The sequence below is a fragment of the Lactuca sativa genome, chromosome 6 (genome assembly GCF_002870075.4).
Source record: "Lactuca sativa cultivar Salinas chromosome 6, Lsat_Salinas_v11, whole genome shotgun sequence".
NCBI lineage: Eukaryota > Viridiplantae > Streptophyta > Magnoliopsida > Asterales > Asteraceae > Lactuca > Lactuca sativa.
In genome coordinates, this window is record NC_056628.2 from 79,574,174 (window position 1) to 79,588,523 (window position 14,350).

Consider the following 14,350-nt stretch of genomic DNA (forward strand, 5'->3'; position numbering starts at 1 on the left):
GAAATAGGGGGAAGTATAAAGGAGTTTGATTTTAATTTGGATTCCCATTTATTTTTGTCTACCGATCTAGTTTTCTTATTCTATTTTTGTTTACTATTCAAGCAATTTTCTGGTATATATTTTCAATGGTTCTTCAATAATAACACCAAGCAAGGAACGTAATTTTTCCTATTAACCTTTTCTTGTTTTCTTTATGGTATCAAAGTGGGTCTCTTGATTTGTTTGAAAACTTTGAAGCACCATGACCATACCTATTGTTGTTGAAGCAGGTTCATCTACAAATCCATCAAAATCACCCCAACTCACCATTATATATTCACCCAAACGATTACCCTCGCCAACTACACGTCAACAAAACACTAAATGATGGAAACTATGCAAATTGGTCTAGAAAAATCAAAGACTTTCTATTCGCAAAGAATAGGGTCGACTTCATTGATGGCATCCTAGAACGACCAACGAAGAACTCACCGAATCTAATATGACATGGCAACGTACTGATGCGATTATCGAATGATGGTTGACCACTGCTATGGAGAAGGAGATCCGTGATAATTTAAATTATGCACGCACAACAAGAGAGATCTGGCAAGATCTTGAGGAACAATTCGGAAAAGAGAGTGCACCTAGGGCATATGAAAACAAAAGCTTGCTTCAACGAGACAAGAAGTCCTGTTTGTGTCGACATATTTCATGAAACTAAGAGGAATCTGGGATGAAATTCAATCCTTCTCCTCGCAACCTAGGTGTACGTGTGGAAAGTGTTCTTGCAATGTTGAAAAAGGCTCAATGAGGACAAGGAGGAAGAACATTCTACGAGTTCTTGATGGCACTCAACGAAGATTCTGGAACTGTTAGAACTCAAGTACTAAGCATCAAACCTATACCGACCCTTTGTACTATTATCACATGGTTGAAAAAGATGAACAAAAAAGGAGTATTACCGTGTCCCACAAAATTGTTGTTGAAGCCGCCGCTTATAAAATACGAAACTAAACAAACAAGGACAAAAGTCTCGTTAACAAGAAAGATTAAAATGAAAACACCGCAGGAAAATGGACACAGTCTTAACGGATGTTTTGAAAAAAACTGGATACCCAGATTGGTGGGAAACCCTTCAATGAAGACCGACAAATGATTTAAAGCAAAAGCCTAAGGCGAAACCTAAGGCTGATGCAATTGAAGTTGAGAGCAACCCAATACCCGACCTCATCGTTGAACAATCCAAAAGATTCCTAATACAACTGAATGATCCACCAAAACCAGAAGTAAACATGGAAGGTAAAATGGGTTTCACTTCTCCTTGGGTTAGTGACTTTGGAGCTACAAAAAATATTTCATGTAGTGATTTCGTCTTAACATCTCTAAATAAATCCAAGGCCGAGGTACCCGTTAGAATTCATAATGGAGACAAAGTTGCAGTAAAAGGCGTTGGGAGTGTACAATTACCAAACAATTTGGATGTCAATGACGTTCTATATATTCCTGATTTTAAATGGAACTTGTTATATGTTAGAAAAATCACCAAAGGGCTTAACTAGTTTGTAATCTTCTTTCCCGATTATTGTTATTTATAGTACTTACACTCGAGGAAGATGATTTGCATAGGGATAGTCGGCGACCGAAGCCCCGGTGAACGGCGGTCGTAACTATAACGGTCCTAAGGTAGCGAAATTCCTTGTCGGATAAGTTCCGACCCGCACGAAAGGCGTAACAATCTGGGCACTGTCTCGGAGAGAGACTTGGTGAAATAGACATGTCTGTGAAGATGCGGACTACCTGCACCTGGACAGAAAGACCCGATGGTCTCTATCATATGGAGAAGACGGACAAATGAGCTACTTCCATGGATGTCACTATGAATTCTCAAATCAGGAATAGAAGACTTGGTCATATTTCAAATTCTAAACTTCAACAAATTAATTGTATAAGTAGCGTACCTAGTATTGATAACTGTAATTCCTGTGTATGAGCTAAACAAACTCGATTACCTTTTTTTGATAGTAATATTAAAACCACTTCATGTTTTGATTTAATTCATTGTGATATATGGGGTGGGTATCGAGTACCTTCAATGAAGGGGGCTCGATATTTTCTTACAATAGTGGATGATTATACTAGAACCACATGGGTCTAATTGATGAAAAAAAAAAGTTTGACACAAGATCATTCTTAGTTAAACTTTTAAAATGTGGTTTTCACCCAATTCAATGGAAGAATCAAGAGAGTACACAGCGATAATGGGGGATATTTCACCTCCAATGTTATTACAAAGTATTATGAAGATCATGATATTCTTCTAGAGACCTCATGTGTGCACACCCCACAACAAATCCAGGTTGTTAAAAGAAAACATAGGCATCTTTTAGAAATTGCAAGAGCGTTATGTTTTCAAGCTAGCCTACCTATAGAACTTTGCTGAGAATGTATCCTTACTGCTACTTACATCATCAATAGGTCACCTTCACGAGCTATCAGCAACAAGACACCCTTTAAAATCCTTTTAAATCAAAAACCACAATATGATCATATACATGTTCTCGACTACTTAGCACATATAAAGGAAAATAGTGCAGGTAATGATAAGTTTGAAGAAAAGGGGAGGGCTTGTGTCTTTATAGGATATCCTCAAGGTCAAAAATGATATCGTGTATATGATCTACAAGAAAAGAAGTCCATAGTGTCAAGAGAAGTAACATTAATTGAGTGGTCTTTCCCGTATCAAACTGATAAAACAAACCAAGAAGCAGAGAAAACTGTCACACCCCCAAACCAAGGATGGTGGAAATGTTTGGGGGTGGAGGACTTCATTTATAGTATCATAACAACGAGTATAATAGTGATCACAGTACATACAACCAATCATAAATATAATCGAAAAGGTTACATGGTTTCATGTGTTATATGTTTCAAAATCGATTACAATATGATGTCAAAATAGTCTGTCCAACGCCGCAGCATACCATCCTCAAAAGCTTGTAGTTACCTGATTTCATTGATTACCTGAGAATACGAGTAATTTGAAAGAGTGTCAACAATTAAGTTGGTGAGTGCATAAGCTTTTGTAATTAGAGGTGGAAAATTTTCTTTGTAAATGTAGTGTATGTTCAAGAAAAATCCAATATTTTCCTTATAAATTGAAGTGTAGTCTTAAAACCCAAAGACCGAAAGGTACAAGTATTTTCGATACTTATGATAGTATATGTAGTTTTAAATAAATAAAACCCCTTTGAATGTGAGAATTCCCATAGACTATATGTGTTGTTGTATCCCTATGTGAGTTATTATAACCTTGTAATTGACATAGTAGGCCTGTTACGATGTTCTTCAGGCCTCGGAATGTTTTGACATTTATCACCCCAGACCTGCCGGTCTAGCTGTTGCATGCATCTAAGGTTTGGGATTGTTAGTCCCATTATAGAACTATACACAAGTATCACGCTCTCCCTACAGGAGAATAGGGTTATAATACAGGACTTTAACCAATATTCTAAAGAATATAATGAAGTAAGCGTCTCACAACCTTGATTCAACGAGTGTACGTATTGTATTCATGAAAACCTTTTTCTAGTGTAAATGGAAACTTCCTTAGTATGTTTGTATGTTAATGTACCATAAACTATACCTATTATAGTTTATCATGTGTATTTGTACTTGCTGAAAATCCCTATGATGAATAACTACTTCTATTTCATGAAGGGAAACTAACATGAAACACAATTTACATGTAGCAAAACATTTTTATACACTTTGCTCAACATGTTACAAAGTGTTAATGAATGTTTATACTATTTTACTAGTTTAACTTTTTCGTGACTGTTATTAGAAAAATCACAGCAAAATCACTTTAAGTCAAAAATTGAATCCATAAACTATGAGAGTTTAGAATATATGTCTAGTTTGTTCATAATTTTTTTCATGATTTTTAGAGTCTCTAACTAATGTGAATATGTCCATCTTCACAGACTGGTCCGAAATCATTTCAGAAATGATAGGTTGTCTTGTAAAAATCTCCATAAATTGTAGAAACATCGTATGAAATTGTTCAAGTAGTCATTAGAAAGGTATAAACCTGAACTATTTGCATGTTAAACAGTTTTGAAAGACATTATGTTTAAGTTGGTCAAAACAGTTCATGAGTGAACCTTAACTTTTCTGTTGAAAGATGTTGGTTGTATTAGAGTATGTTTTTGGTGTTGTAACTTGTATTCTCCCCCTTAAAACTTGAAGAAAACAGGAAACTATAGGGGTATGAACTCACCTTGAGTGATTCCGTGAGATGGATGTTGAAGAAATGAGGTTCTCAAGTCAAGAACACTTGGAGAATGCTTAAGGATTTGAAGATCCTAAGAACAAATATGATGATATTTGTGTAAGAAATCCATGATTTGAGTGAAGGAGTGTAGAATATTCGAAGTGGAAATGAAGAACTTACCAACAATGGGAAAAGAGCTTGTGACTTCCTGGAATTCTTGGTTCCAGGAAGAAATAATTGAGAAAGAAAGAGAGACAGTATTTGATTGAAGAGTGTGGTAAGTAGAACTTTTGGGACGTGTGTGGGTGATATAGATTTTGTGTGGATTTGGTGTAAGGAAATATGGTGGAGTGTTGGTAGGTGTAAAAGAGTACAATGATTTGACTAGGTAAGGTGTGAATAGTGACATAAAGTGGGTATGGTGTCATAGCTTCTTGGAAAAGTCAACAACTCTTAGATAATATATTGTACAAAAGATATTATCCATAGTAAGAATTTCCCCTAAATATAGTTAAAATATGAATTTATGGGGTCTAATATGTTAAAATATGAGTTTGGGTGAAAATCCCCCGTCAAAATTATCAAAAACGATCTTAAGAAGCGAAAGTGGTTCAAACCTGGGAAAGAGAGGCGAACCTACGAAGTTCCAAAGGTCTCGGTCCATGAGGCTGAAGACCGAAGGTAGGTTTGGACCGAAGGTAGTCCAAACCGAAAGCAAGATGAACCGAAGATAGGCTGGACCAAAAGTAGGTCTCGGACCGAAGGTAGGTTTCGGTCTTAAGGAGGGTTCAGTCCTAAGTGGTTTCGGTCGAGTGGTTTTTGATTATGTTAAAGGTCGGGATGCCCTGGGTGTTCATAAAAAGTTAAAAGAGAGATTTCGGAGATAGAGTAATAGAGATTGAGAGAGACTTTGTTAGTGACCTTTGTTAATGTTTAGCCTTGTAATGCAAGGTTTGTAAACCTCATTATGCCTCGTTATGAGTGTTATACGCTCCTGAAGGGTATGTAACAGTGTTTTATCGAGTCGTTATGCCACTTACCCTGCTTAGGGTTTAGATTTTCCGAACATATGAAATCGCTAAGTGGTACTTTGTATTAAAATAGAGAATTATTCACTAGAATTTTTAGAGTAAGCCCTAACATACAAGAGCTAGTTGAGTGGACCGGTTTGACCCGTTGACTTTATTTGAATTTGACTTGACCAGAAATTGATGGTTGTCACAACAACGAAAAGGAAAATGATGATTTCATAAGTGAATCGCTTCCGGAACCCATAACATCCAGCCCATGACGTGTTGAGTATATTTTTCTACAGTTTTTGTGTTTAATCCAAATTCCTAGCTTCCAGCTTCCTGTTTCCAATTTCCAGCTTCCTTTTTGCTCCTTATCCATACAACATAATATTTAAGAGATTAAGTACCTTTTGTTCTATAAAGGGCAAAAAAACTAGTAATATTAAGATATGATGTACAATTATATGTACAGATATGCACATATCAGCCACCTTTAGTCCGTCTACTTTTAATGAATCAAAGTAATCCTAAAATTAATTCTAATTAATTTCAGATTAATTCTTAATTAAATAATACTATTTCTCATTAATATATTATTTTCATAATATATTAATAAATCATTTATTTTATTTCTAATTAATTTTTTAACAATAAATTAATAAATGAATCTCTCTCTCCAAATAGCGTTCTAGTCTTTTACTAGGTTTGAGGGAAAACCAAAAGGACTGTGTTACTATCAATTCGAGTACATACCAATTATATTTATGTGCTTAGACACCTAATCCAATAGTCTCCCACTTAGATAAGTCTATAACTATAACTGCTAGTATAATTTCTGAATCGATCAGCAAATTGTAGTTTCTAAAAGCTGATGTCGACGTCTGATTCAGTCAGTTACATGTCGTAAGTTAAGTGATCAAATATTCCTCTATTCTTCTAGATATCATAAAGACATGAGACATGGATTTGAATCAATCTCATTGTCCAAAATTTTGTTTCCCAATTTTTAATTTGTGATGACGTCATAAGACTTGTATTTGAACACATCAGTTTAGTCTTGGCTAGGCCTAGCACTATAAGTAAACACCAAATCTCCAAGGGGCCCAAATGTGACATTCCCATTTTCACAGCCAGAAAATACCGATTTTGTTTATGCTTTTTAAAAATCAGAGTACCTCTTTACAAAAATTTTGCAGAATTTGTTCCCAGTAAAACATGATAAATACATTATCAAAGCATTTCCGAAGAAATGTATTTTTATTCATTTTACAACATTTGGGATGTCTTTGTCAATACATAAACATAAGCATAAGCATAAGCAGAACTTACATTCATTTACACTAATGATCTTCATATCTTTAATCTCTCAGTGTAATGTAACTTCGTATCGACACTTGTGATACAAATAAGCGAGAGTGGGTCAAGTTAGGAAATCTGGTGAGTACATAGGGATTTCAATCCCACAATGTTATAACATATATATATATATATATATATATATATATAATTTAGAACTCTCACAATATACAATTTCCCTATATATATAATCAACTCTTACCCCACCCCATCAACACTCACAACGAGACTATCCATACTCACGGACCTTAAATTTTACCTCTTACTCCTGGATCTAATCCATGCTCTCGAGTCAATGATTGTGCCCATTCCGTACTCTCGGGTTAGGGACAATTTGTCTATGTCTAAATCCATACTCCTAGATTAATGACAGATTCTATGTCCTATCCATACTCCCGGACTAAGGACAACTGACTGTGTCTTAATCCATACTCTCAGATTAAGGACAACTGACTAAGTCTTAATCCATACTCCCAGATTAATGGCAATTGACTAAGTCCAATCCATACGCTCAGACTAGGGACGAATGACTAGTCTAATCCGTGCTTCCGGATCAATGACATGTTTAAGGGTTCTATTCCTCGTCTATATCTCACTCGTACTCATAAATAGATACTACCCAATAACACTCATAACAAATTTTAGGTTTACTCTTTAACCTAAATCATCATAAATAATCAGGTATGTTCTTTAACACGTAATTTAGACAACATCAAATAACTCGCACATAAACATATATTTAATACTTCAAACAATACTTGTATTAAAATCATGTTCATGAAAGGGATTATGCACTCACTTGTTAACGTGGTGACTCTGTACTCGAACAACGCTTCGTTTACTCAAAACAATTTTCCTTCGATGAAACCTAGTATCATTACCACTAGAGTTTAGTCTAATGTTCAACGAGACTAATTAATAGTCTAACTATTATTACTTTTATACAAGCGTTAACCAATACTCTTCACCCACTATGTATAGATAGGGGCCATACATGAAACAACGGAGGGCATGATCATTTTGGCATATAGCACTTCTGAATCCAACAACCTAAGCGGCCCTTCAAATCGGATTCCCCGTACCGCGAGTGGTTAAAAAGATATTATAAAAACACTTATATAACTCATAGTAATAGCCCAAATACTCATTATAAGGTCCTAATAATGTTACTATATTTAAACATAAGCTATACTAAAGATAGGGTAGGCGTAGCTTACTTATAACGAGTTTTTCTCAAAACTGGGCTCTGCCAAAGCAGATTTTCTGAGCCGAAGGCTCTTTCATTCGGAGACATCGGGCGCTCCGGAGCTTCCACCTCGTGTTAGGGAATTACCCTAGGCTTTCGGGAGGGGGGGAGGGGGGTTATAGAGAGAGTTTAGAGAGAGAAAGAATGGGTTGGAGGTGTGAGGAGAGGCTTCACCCGACACCTCTATTTATAGGCTGGCTGACAGCCTGACTCGCCAATTCGGAGTACTGAATCGCCGAGTCCATGCCACATGTCGCCATTCTAGTGGCAAAACGTGGGTGGCCTATATTGTGTTACGTCATCCCTTTTGCAGCAGCCTGCCGATTTCTAAACTTCGTAAATTTTTCATACAAGCTCCTTTTTTACGTTCTTTATATCCACACGTAGGTAAAAACAAGATCTACATCTTTCATTTTGACTCCGTCGGCTAATTCTCGATCGATCTTAAATTTAACACTAGGAGGTGATTATACTGTTAAATGACTGCGTAAAATCCATAACTTTTACGTACGGACTCCGTTTTTGTCTATGTTTTTATCGTTGAGCTCCTATTAATGAGATCTTAAATTGTCATTTAGGTCTCGTTGGCCAAAAACCGATTGATCTAAAATTCGAATTCTGGGTTGTGCACTGCTATTCCAAATCTTAGAAAAACCAGAACTTCCTCATATGAAGTTAGATTTGGGCGTTCTTTTTATGCATGTTCTCGGTTTAACGTATACTACCAGTTTTGTTTAGATCACTAAGGCTAAAAATCACTATGTCGTAAATTCACTATTTACGTTGCACAGTGTCGTGTCGGTTCTGTTGCGAAACTTCGACGGGCTATAACTTCTTCGTTATAACTCGGATTGACGTTCTTTATATGTATGGAACCCTTGTAACATATAGTATACCTTAGTTAAGTTTAATCCTTCTAAATTATCTTCCATAAAAAACTCATTTTTTATGTTTATTGTCTCTAAATTGATTAGCCCAAAACTGCGGGCGTTACACCAAAGATATCGTTTTTCCCATTGGGGCAAAAGGAACGAATAAACATTGACTTATATGCTTGCATCTTTTACTCATCAAATCATACACGGATGTACATTTTATAACATCATGTTACTGATGCGGTTCCACATTACCAATGTACAACTGACTTGTAAATTACAAATCATATATCTCCATTTAGTGAGACCGTGAGACCAAATTTTTTTTGAAAAATACTTGAAATATTCTAATAAAATATTACATTATAAATATTCTAATGTGAGTTTTAGAATGTTAAATATTCTACTAGATATGTGGAATATTATAATATTCTACTAGAATATGTAAAAAAATCTATTTTTTAATATTTTTTTTGGAAAGTATAAATGACGAAAATAATATTTGAAATTTTTTTTTCGAAAATTTTCAATTATTTTTCATTTTAATTTTTTTTATCTACCAAATGAGTGATTAGGATTGCGTTTCACGGTAAAAAAATCAGACCGTCTCACATGAACCTAGCCCTATATATATATATATATATATATATATATATATATATATATATATATATATATATATATATATATATATATATATATATATATATATATTGTCACACCCCCGAACCAGACGGCGGAAACGTCCGGGGGCATGGGTGACTTTATCTTTAAATATCATCACAGTGAAGATAAATGAAACATAACATCATCATCATCACACATACAATAATACAATTGTCATTGTTTCCATCAAGTATTTTAATTAAATATTACATGCCAAAACACTCAAAATATGATGATTCAAAAGATAACATAATATCCTTGAATTCTTTTTGCATATCTGCTTAACGGTTTCCTGAGAATACAAGTTAATTTAAAACGGTCAACATAAAAATGTTGGTGAGTTCATAAGCATGTTTGTAAAAATGTTTTGTATTTCTTTATAAACACCAGAAAATCCGATATTATCTGAAAAACAGTTTGATATCCTTTGTGTCAGATCTTGTATTAATGCATGTGTGTTATTATTTGATAAGTGTAGGTTGAGTATAAAGAGAATGACCAAGAGTATATGAGAATGCACCAGGAAACCCGATGTTGTATGCCAAGAGAATGCTGGTATATTACCATGTTATCCAACGAGCAAAAGAGAATGACTTCCTGTAAATTTAAAACGTTAATTCCTCTAAGTGAGTCGTTCTAACCATACTAATAATGACGTTTCGCCTGTCTTGGCATCTTTTAGATGTCGATGGAAATAGAATAAGGATTTTTGTAAACCTAGATTGGCCTAGTCTAACTGTAGCGAGTAGCTCAGGTGTGGGGTGTCACCCTCGTATAGATCTATACACAAACTCTCGCTCTCCCTCTAGGAGACTCTGGTTATAACTACAGTTTACGATGTACACTCAATAGGTTTCAACTGACATGTCTCACTAGATACTTAATCAAATTTACGCGGAGAGAAGCATATAAAATCATTCCAGGCCCAATGAACCATGTAAGTGAGCAATTACGTCCCACTAAACATGTAAGTCATTCTTAGGCCTGAAAGGAATGAGATTATATAACATGGGCCCAAAATATGTAAAAAGACAACTGAGGCTCATTTCACATGTAAGGTATTTACGGGCCCAAATAGTATGCAAATAGTATCCAAGGTCCGCCGTGCATGTTAATGGGTCAATGAAGCCCAAGAAACAAATAAAGAGTATTTAGGACTTAACAAGCATTTAAATGGGCCACTAAGGCTCAATAAAGATGTAATTGTCGTGTTTAGCCCGTTTGTTATTACTTCGCTTGTTTTAATCTCCATTATTTATCAAAATGACACAAAAATGCCACTTTTTGTAACAACTACATTTTTGGTCCATTAGACTAAAAATACACCATTTAAGCACTATTTTGGTAAAAATGGCACTTTAGGCCCCCTTTATGACCAAAATTTACTTTTAAGGGCTTGTTTCAAATAAAATGACGTTTTTAGTCCACTTTTGTTAAAAATATAGTTTTCAGCCTAGCTTTTGTGAAAGTTGTCATTTTCGGTCCAAACTTATAGCAATTATCATTTTCGGCCCAAATTCTTATATAATGATATTTTTGACCCATTTAACCAAAAATGTACATTTATGATCCAAATAACAATTCAAGTCCACAAAAGTCAAAATTTTCACAAATAAGCCCATAAAATAGTGAAACCACATTTTGAGTCGCATTTTTATAAAATTTACACTTTTGGCCCGTTTATAATCGTGATTATCATAAAAATCAATATTTACTCAAAATAATCATTTTTATCAAAAATTCACATTTTTGACACAACTTTCTTGATAATGACAATTAAGCCCACAAAAGACCAAAAATTACAATTTTTGGGCCCAAAACCACGAGAAGCCTAAATAAGGTCCATTTATGAATATATTTACATTTTTGGTCCTTATAAGTCCTTAAATGTTGAAATTTGCCATGTTTAGTAAAAAAAATTCCTTTTTGAACTTCTTACTAGCTGTGAGTTACTTATATAACCCATACTTTGCCATTTTTGTTGATTTTAGCCCCTTTTATGAAGTTTTTCTTAGATTCAATTAACATAAGTGTATTTTAAATCTTTTTTTCGTAAGATAGGTTGAAATAAGTATTATGTTATACCAATATCATCATCTTTTGGTAAATCTTTAAGTTCATGAACTTTACAATACATAAACACATATGTAACCAAAGATAACACACAAAATCATGCATATATATACATGGATCTACACAAACAACTTGTATTCTCCCCCAAAACAAGGTAAAAATCGAAAATACGGGGTATGAACTCACATTGGGTTGTGTTTCTCGGTTTGATGAAGAGTTTGAAGGAGATTTCGGCCCTAGATGTTTCCTTGAGGAGATTTTCGAGATCTATGAAGTTATAAGAGCATGGATCATGAAATGATGTGGGTTAAGAAGAGATTTCTAGAGTAAACTTGAATCAAAAGTTATAGAGTTTCATAATAACTTACCAACGATGCATGAGTTTTGATGGAGAGCCCTTGATGTACCCTTAACACTCACGAGAATTAAGAGGATGGAGGAGAGGAGTTCTTGCGTTAGAAAGTGTTTGAAGTAGTTAGAATTGAGAGTAAAAATGGTGGTGGGAACCCTTGGCCGAGAATAAGATGAAAATGGGGAAAAGAGTGGTAAAAGGAGATGTGATGTTTGCATGGATAAATGAGATTACTTGGTTACTTGTGGGATAATTAGCATGGAAGTCCACAAGGTAATAATAAGTTGGCACCTCAAGTTATCCCCTTGTTTTTCCTTTTTTTTTGAAGTTGTGTAACATCCCGAATTTCAGAAGTACGATTTAAGAGTTTAAAGTGTAATTTCGAAGAAGGGACTCGACGAGTAGGTACAGTTACTCGCCGAGTCGGAGCGGGTTTGGGTCACAAATTAGGTGACCAACTCGCCGAGTCGGAAGCTGAACTCGATGAGTTGGTACTCGGATAAGAAAAACCCTAATCTTAGGGTTTGCACCCTATTTAAAGGACTTAATGTCCTCCCCTCAGCTCCTTTAGCCCCCTTTGAGATCCAGTAAACCCTAGCTCGTGTGTATATGGCCATTGGAGGGAGATTGAAGCTTTGAGATGTGTTCTAGTGGAAGAAATTGGAAGATAAAAAGGGTTTTCATCAAGAAAGTAGTGTAGATCCAGAATCTACTACAGTTTTGGGCACATCTTGGAGGTAATGAGCTGTTACCTATCCTTTGTTGCTTTTAGATTTATTCGTGAATGAGATTTGGGGCCATTTTGGTATGATTGAGATCCACTTCGGGTTTGGAGTCCAGATCTGAGGTTGCTACTTCAGATCTAGACTTGTATTGGTCTAGAAAGTCATAAAGCATTAGTTATTGAATTGTTGGTGAAGCTCTTTTGTCTAACACCCAAGCCTTAGTGTGTTTTGGGCCTATATCTCTTTGGTTTCACGTAAAGTTTGCAACTTTATGTGAGGGATAGATTGTAGAAGGGTGGATCTACGGATTGGAGCCTCAACATGGCTCGAAAAGCCTTTGAATGGATTGAGAACTGGAGAGACTCGGCGAGTCACATGGGTGTACTCGACGAGTTGTATGAACATGTTCATGGACTCGACGAGTTGGAAGAAAAACTCGGCGAGTCTGTTGAAGATTGCCTTGGACTCGGCGAGTCTATTCTTGGACTCGGCGAGTCAGGTCGCAGAACCCCAACCTCTTTTGGTTAAAGACTTGGATTAGTGAGTCGGTTGGCGACTCAGTGAGTTGGACAGGATGGGACTCAGAGATCGTTGGACTCGGCGAGTCTTGGGGCGACTCAGTGAGTTAAGTTGTGTCATGAGAGTTTTTTTGGGTAAGGGAACTCGGCGAGTCGACGAGGTGACTCGGCGAGTAGAGTCAACCAGGAAGGTTGACTTTAACTAAGGACTTTGACCTTGACCAAGAGTTGACTAGTTTGACTTCCAAGGGTACTTTGGTAATATTGGTATTTATGGAATTAGTACTTTGGTAGTGTTCAGTGGCGGCGATTGGGTCGGAGGTCGGAGCAGCTTGGTCTTATCTCTTCAGTCAGCAATTTCATGTGAGTTATACTCACTATATCAATAGGGTCTAAGGCACCAAGGCCGACCCTCTTAGTTGTTATCTTGGTTACAGTATGCTACATGTGGTTATGATCTGTTAGATTGGTATCAGAATAGACAGTATGTTGTTATGCTCATGTGATCCGTTAGGATTGGTATGTTAGTGACCTGGTTAGGTCGATGCCTTGGTCATGAAAGATTACTATGATCGATGATCTATGAGATAGTTATATCTGATATCTGTACTCGTACTGTTGATGTGCTTATTGATATGTCAGGTCGGAATCCTGGTAATTGGGACAATATTATGTCAGTGACCTGGTTTAGGTCGGTATCCTGGTATATAGGATGATGTTAAGTTAGTGACGTGGTTTAGGTCGGTATCCTAGTATATAGGTTGATGCTATGTTAGTGACCTGGTTTAGGTCGGTATCCTGGTATATAGGATGATGCGATGTTAGTGACCGGTTAGGTCGATATCCTGGTAAGGATGATGCTATGCTTTATGATCTGCTAGATCGATTTTGTTTGCCTATGGACTGTTATGTGATTTCCTGTTATATGTACACATGGTTATTTGCTTGATGTTTGGGTTGAGGCGGTCCTGCTTTGTGCTGAAGGCTAACATACCCTACGAGCGGTCCGGATAGATTGTAGGCTAGTATGGCGGTCTAGCCATACCGAAGGCTCGGATAGATCCAGATAAACTGAAGGCCCGGTGTGGGTGGTCCAGTCATACTGTAGACTCAGAGAGTGGACCAGGTGAACTGAAGGCCTGTTGAGGGCTGACCAGTCACGCTACAGACTTGAGAGGCATGGCTGTTCTATATTGTGATACAATATGTTATGATTATGGTTGTATGTGGTTGGTATTGTGACAACCCGATATTTCGACTCTATGTAATGA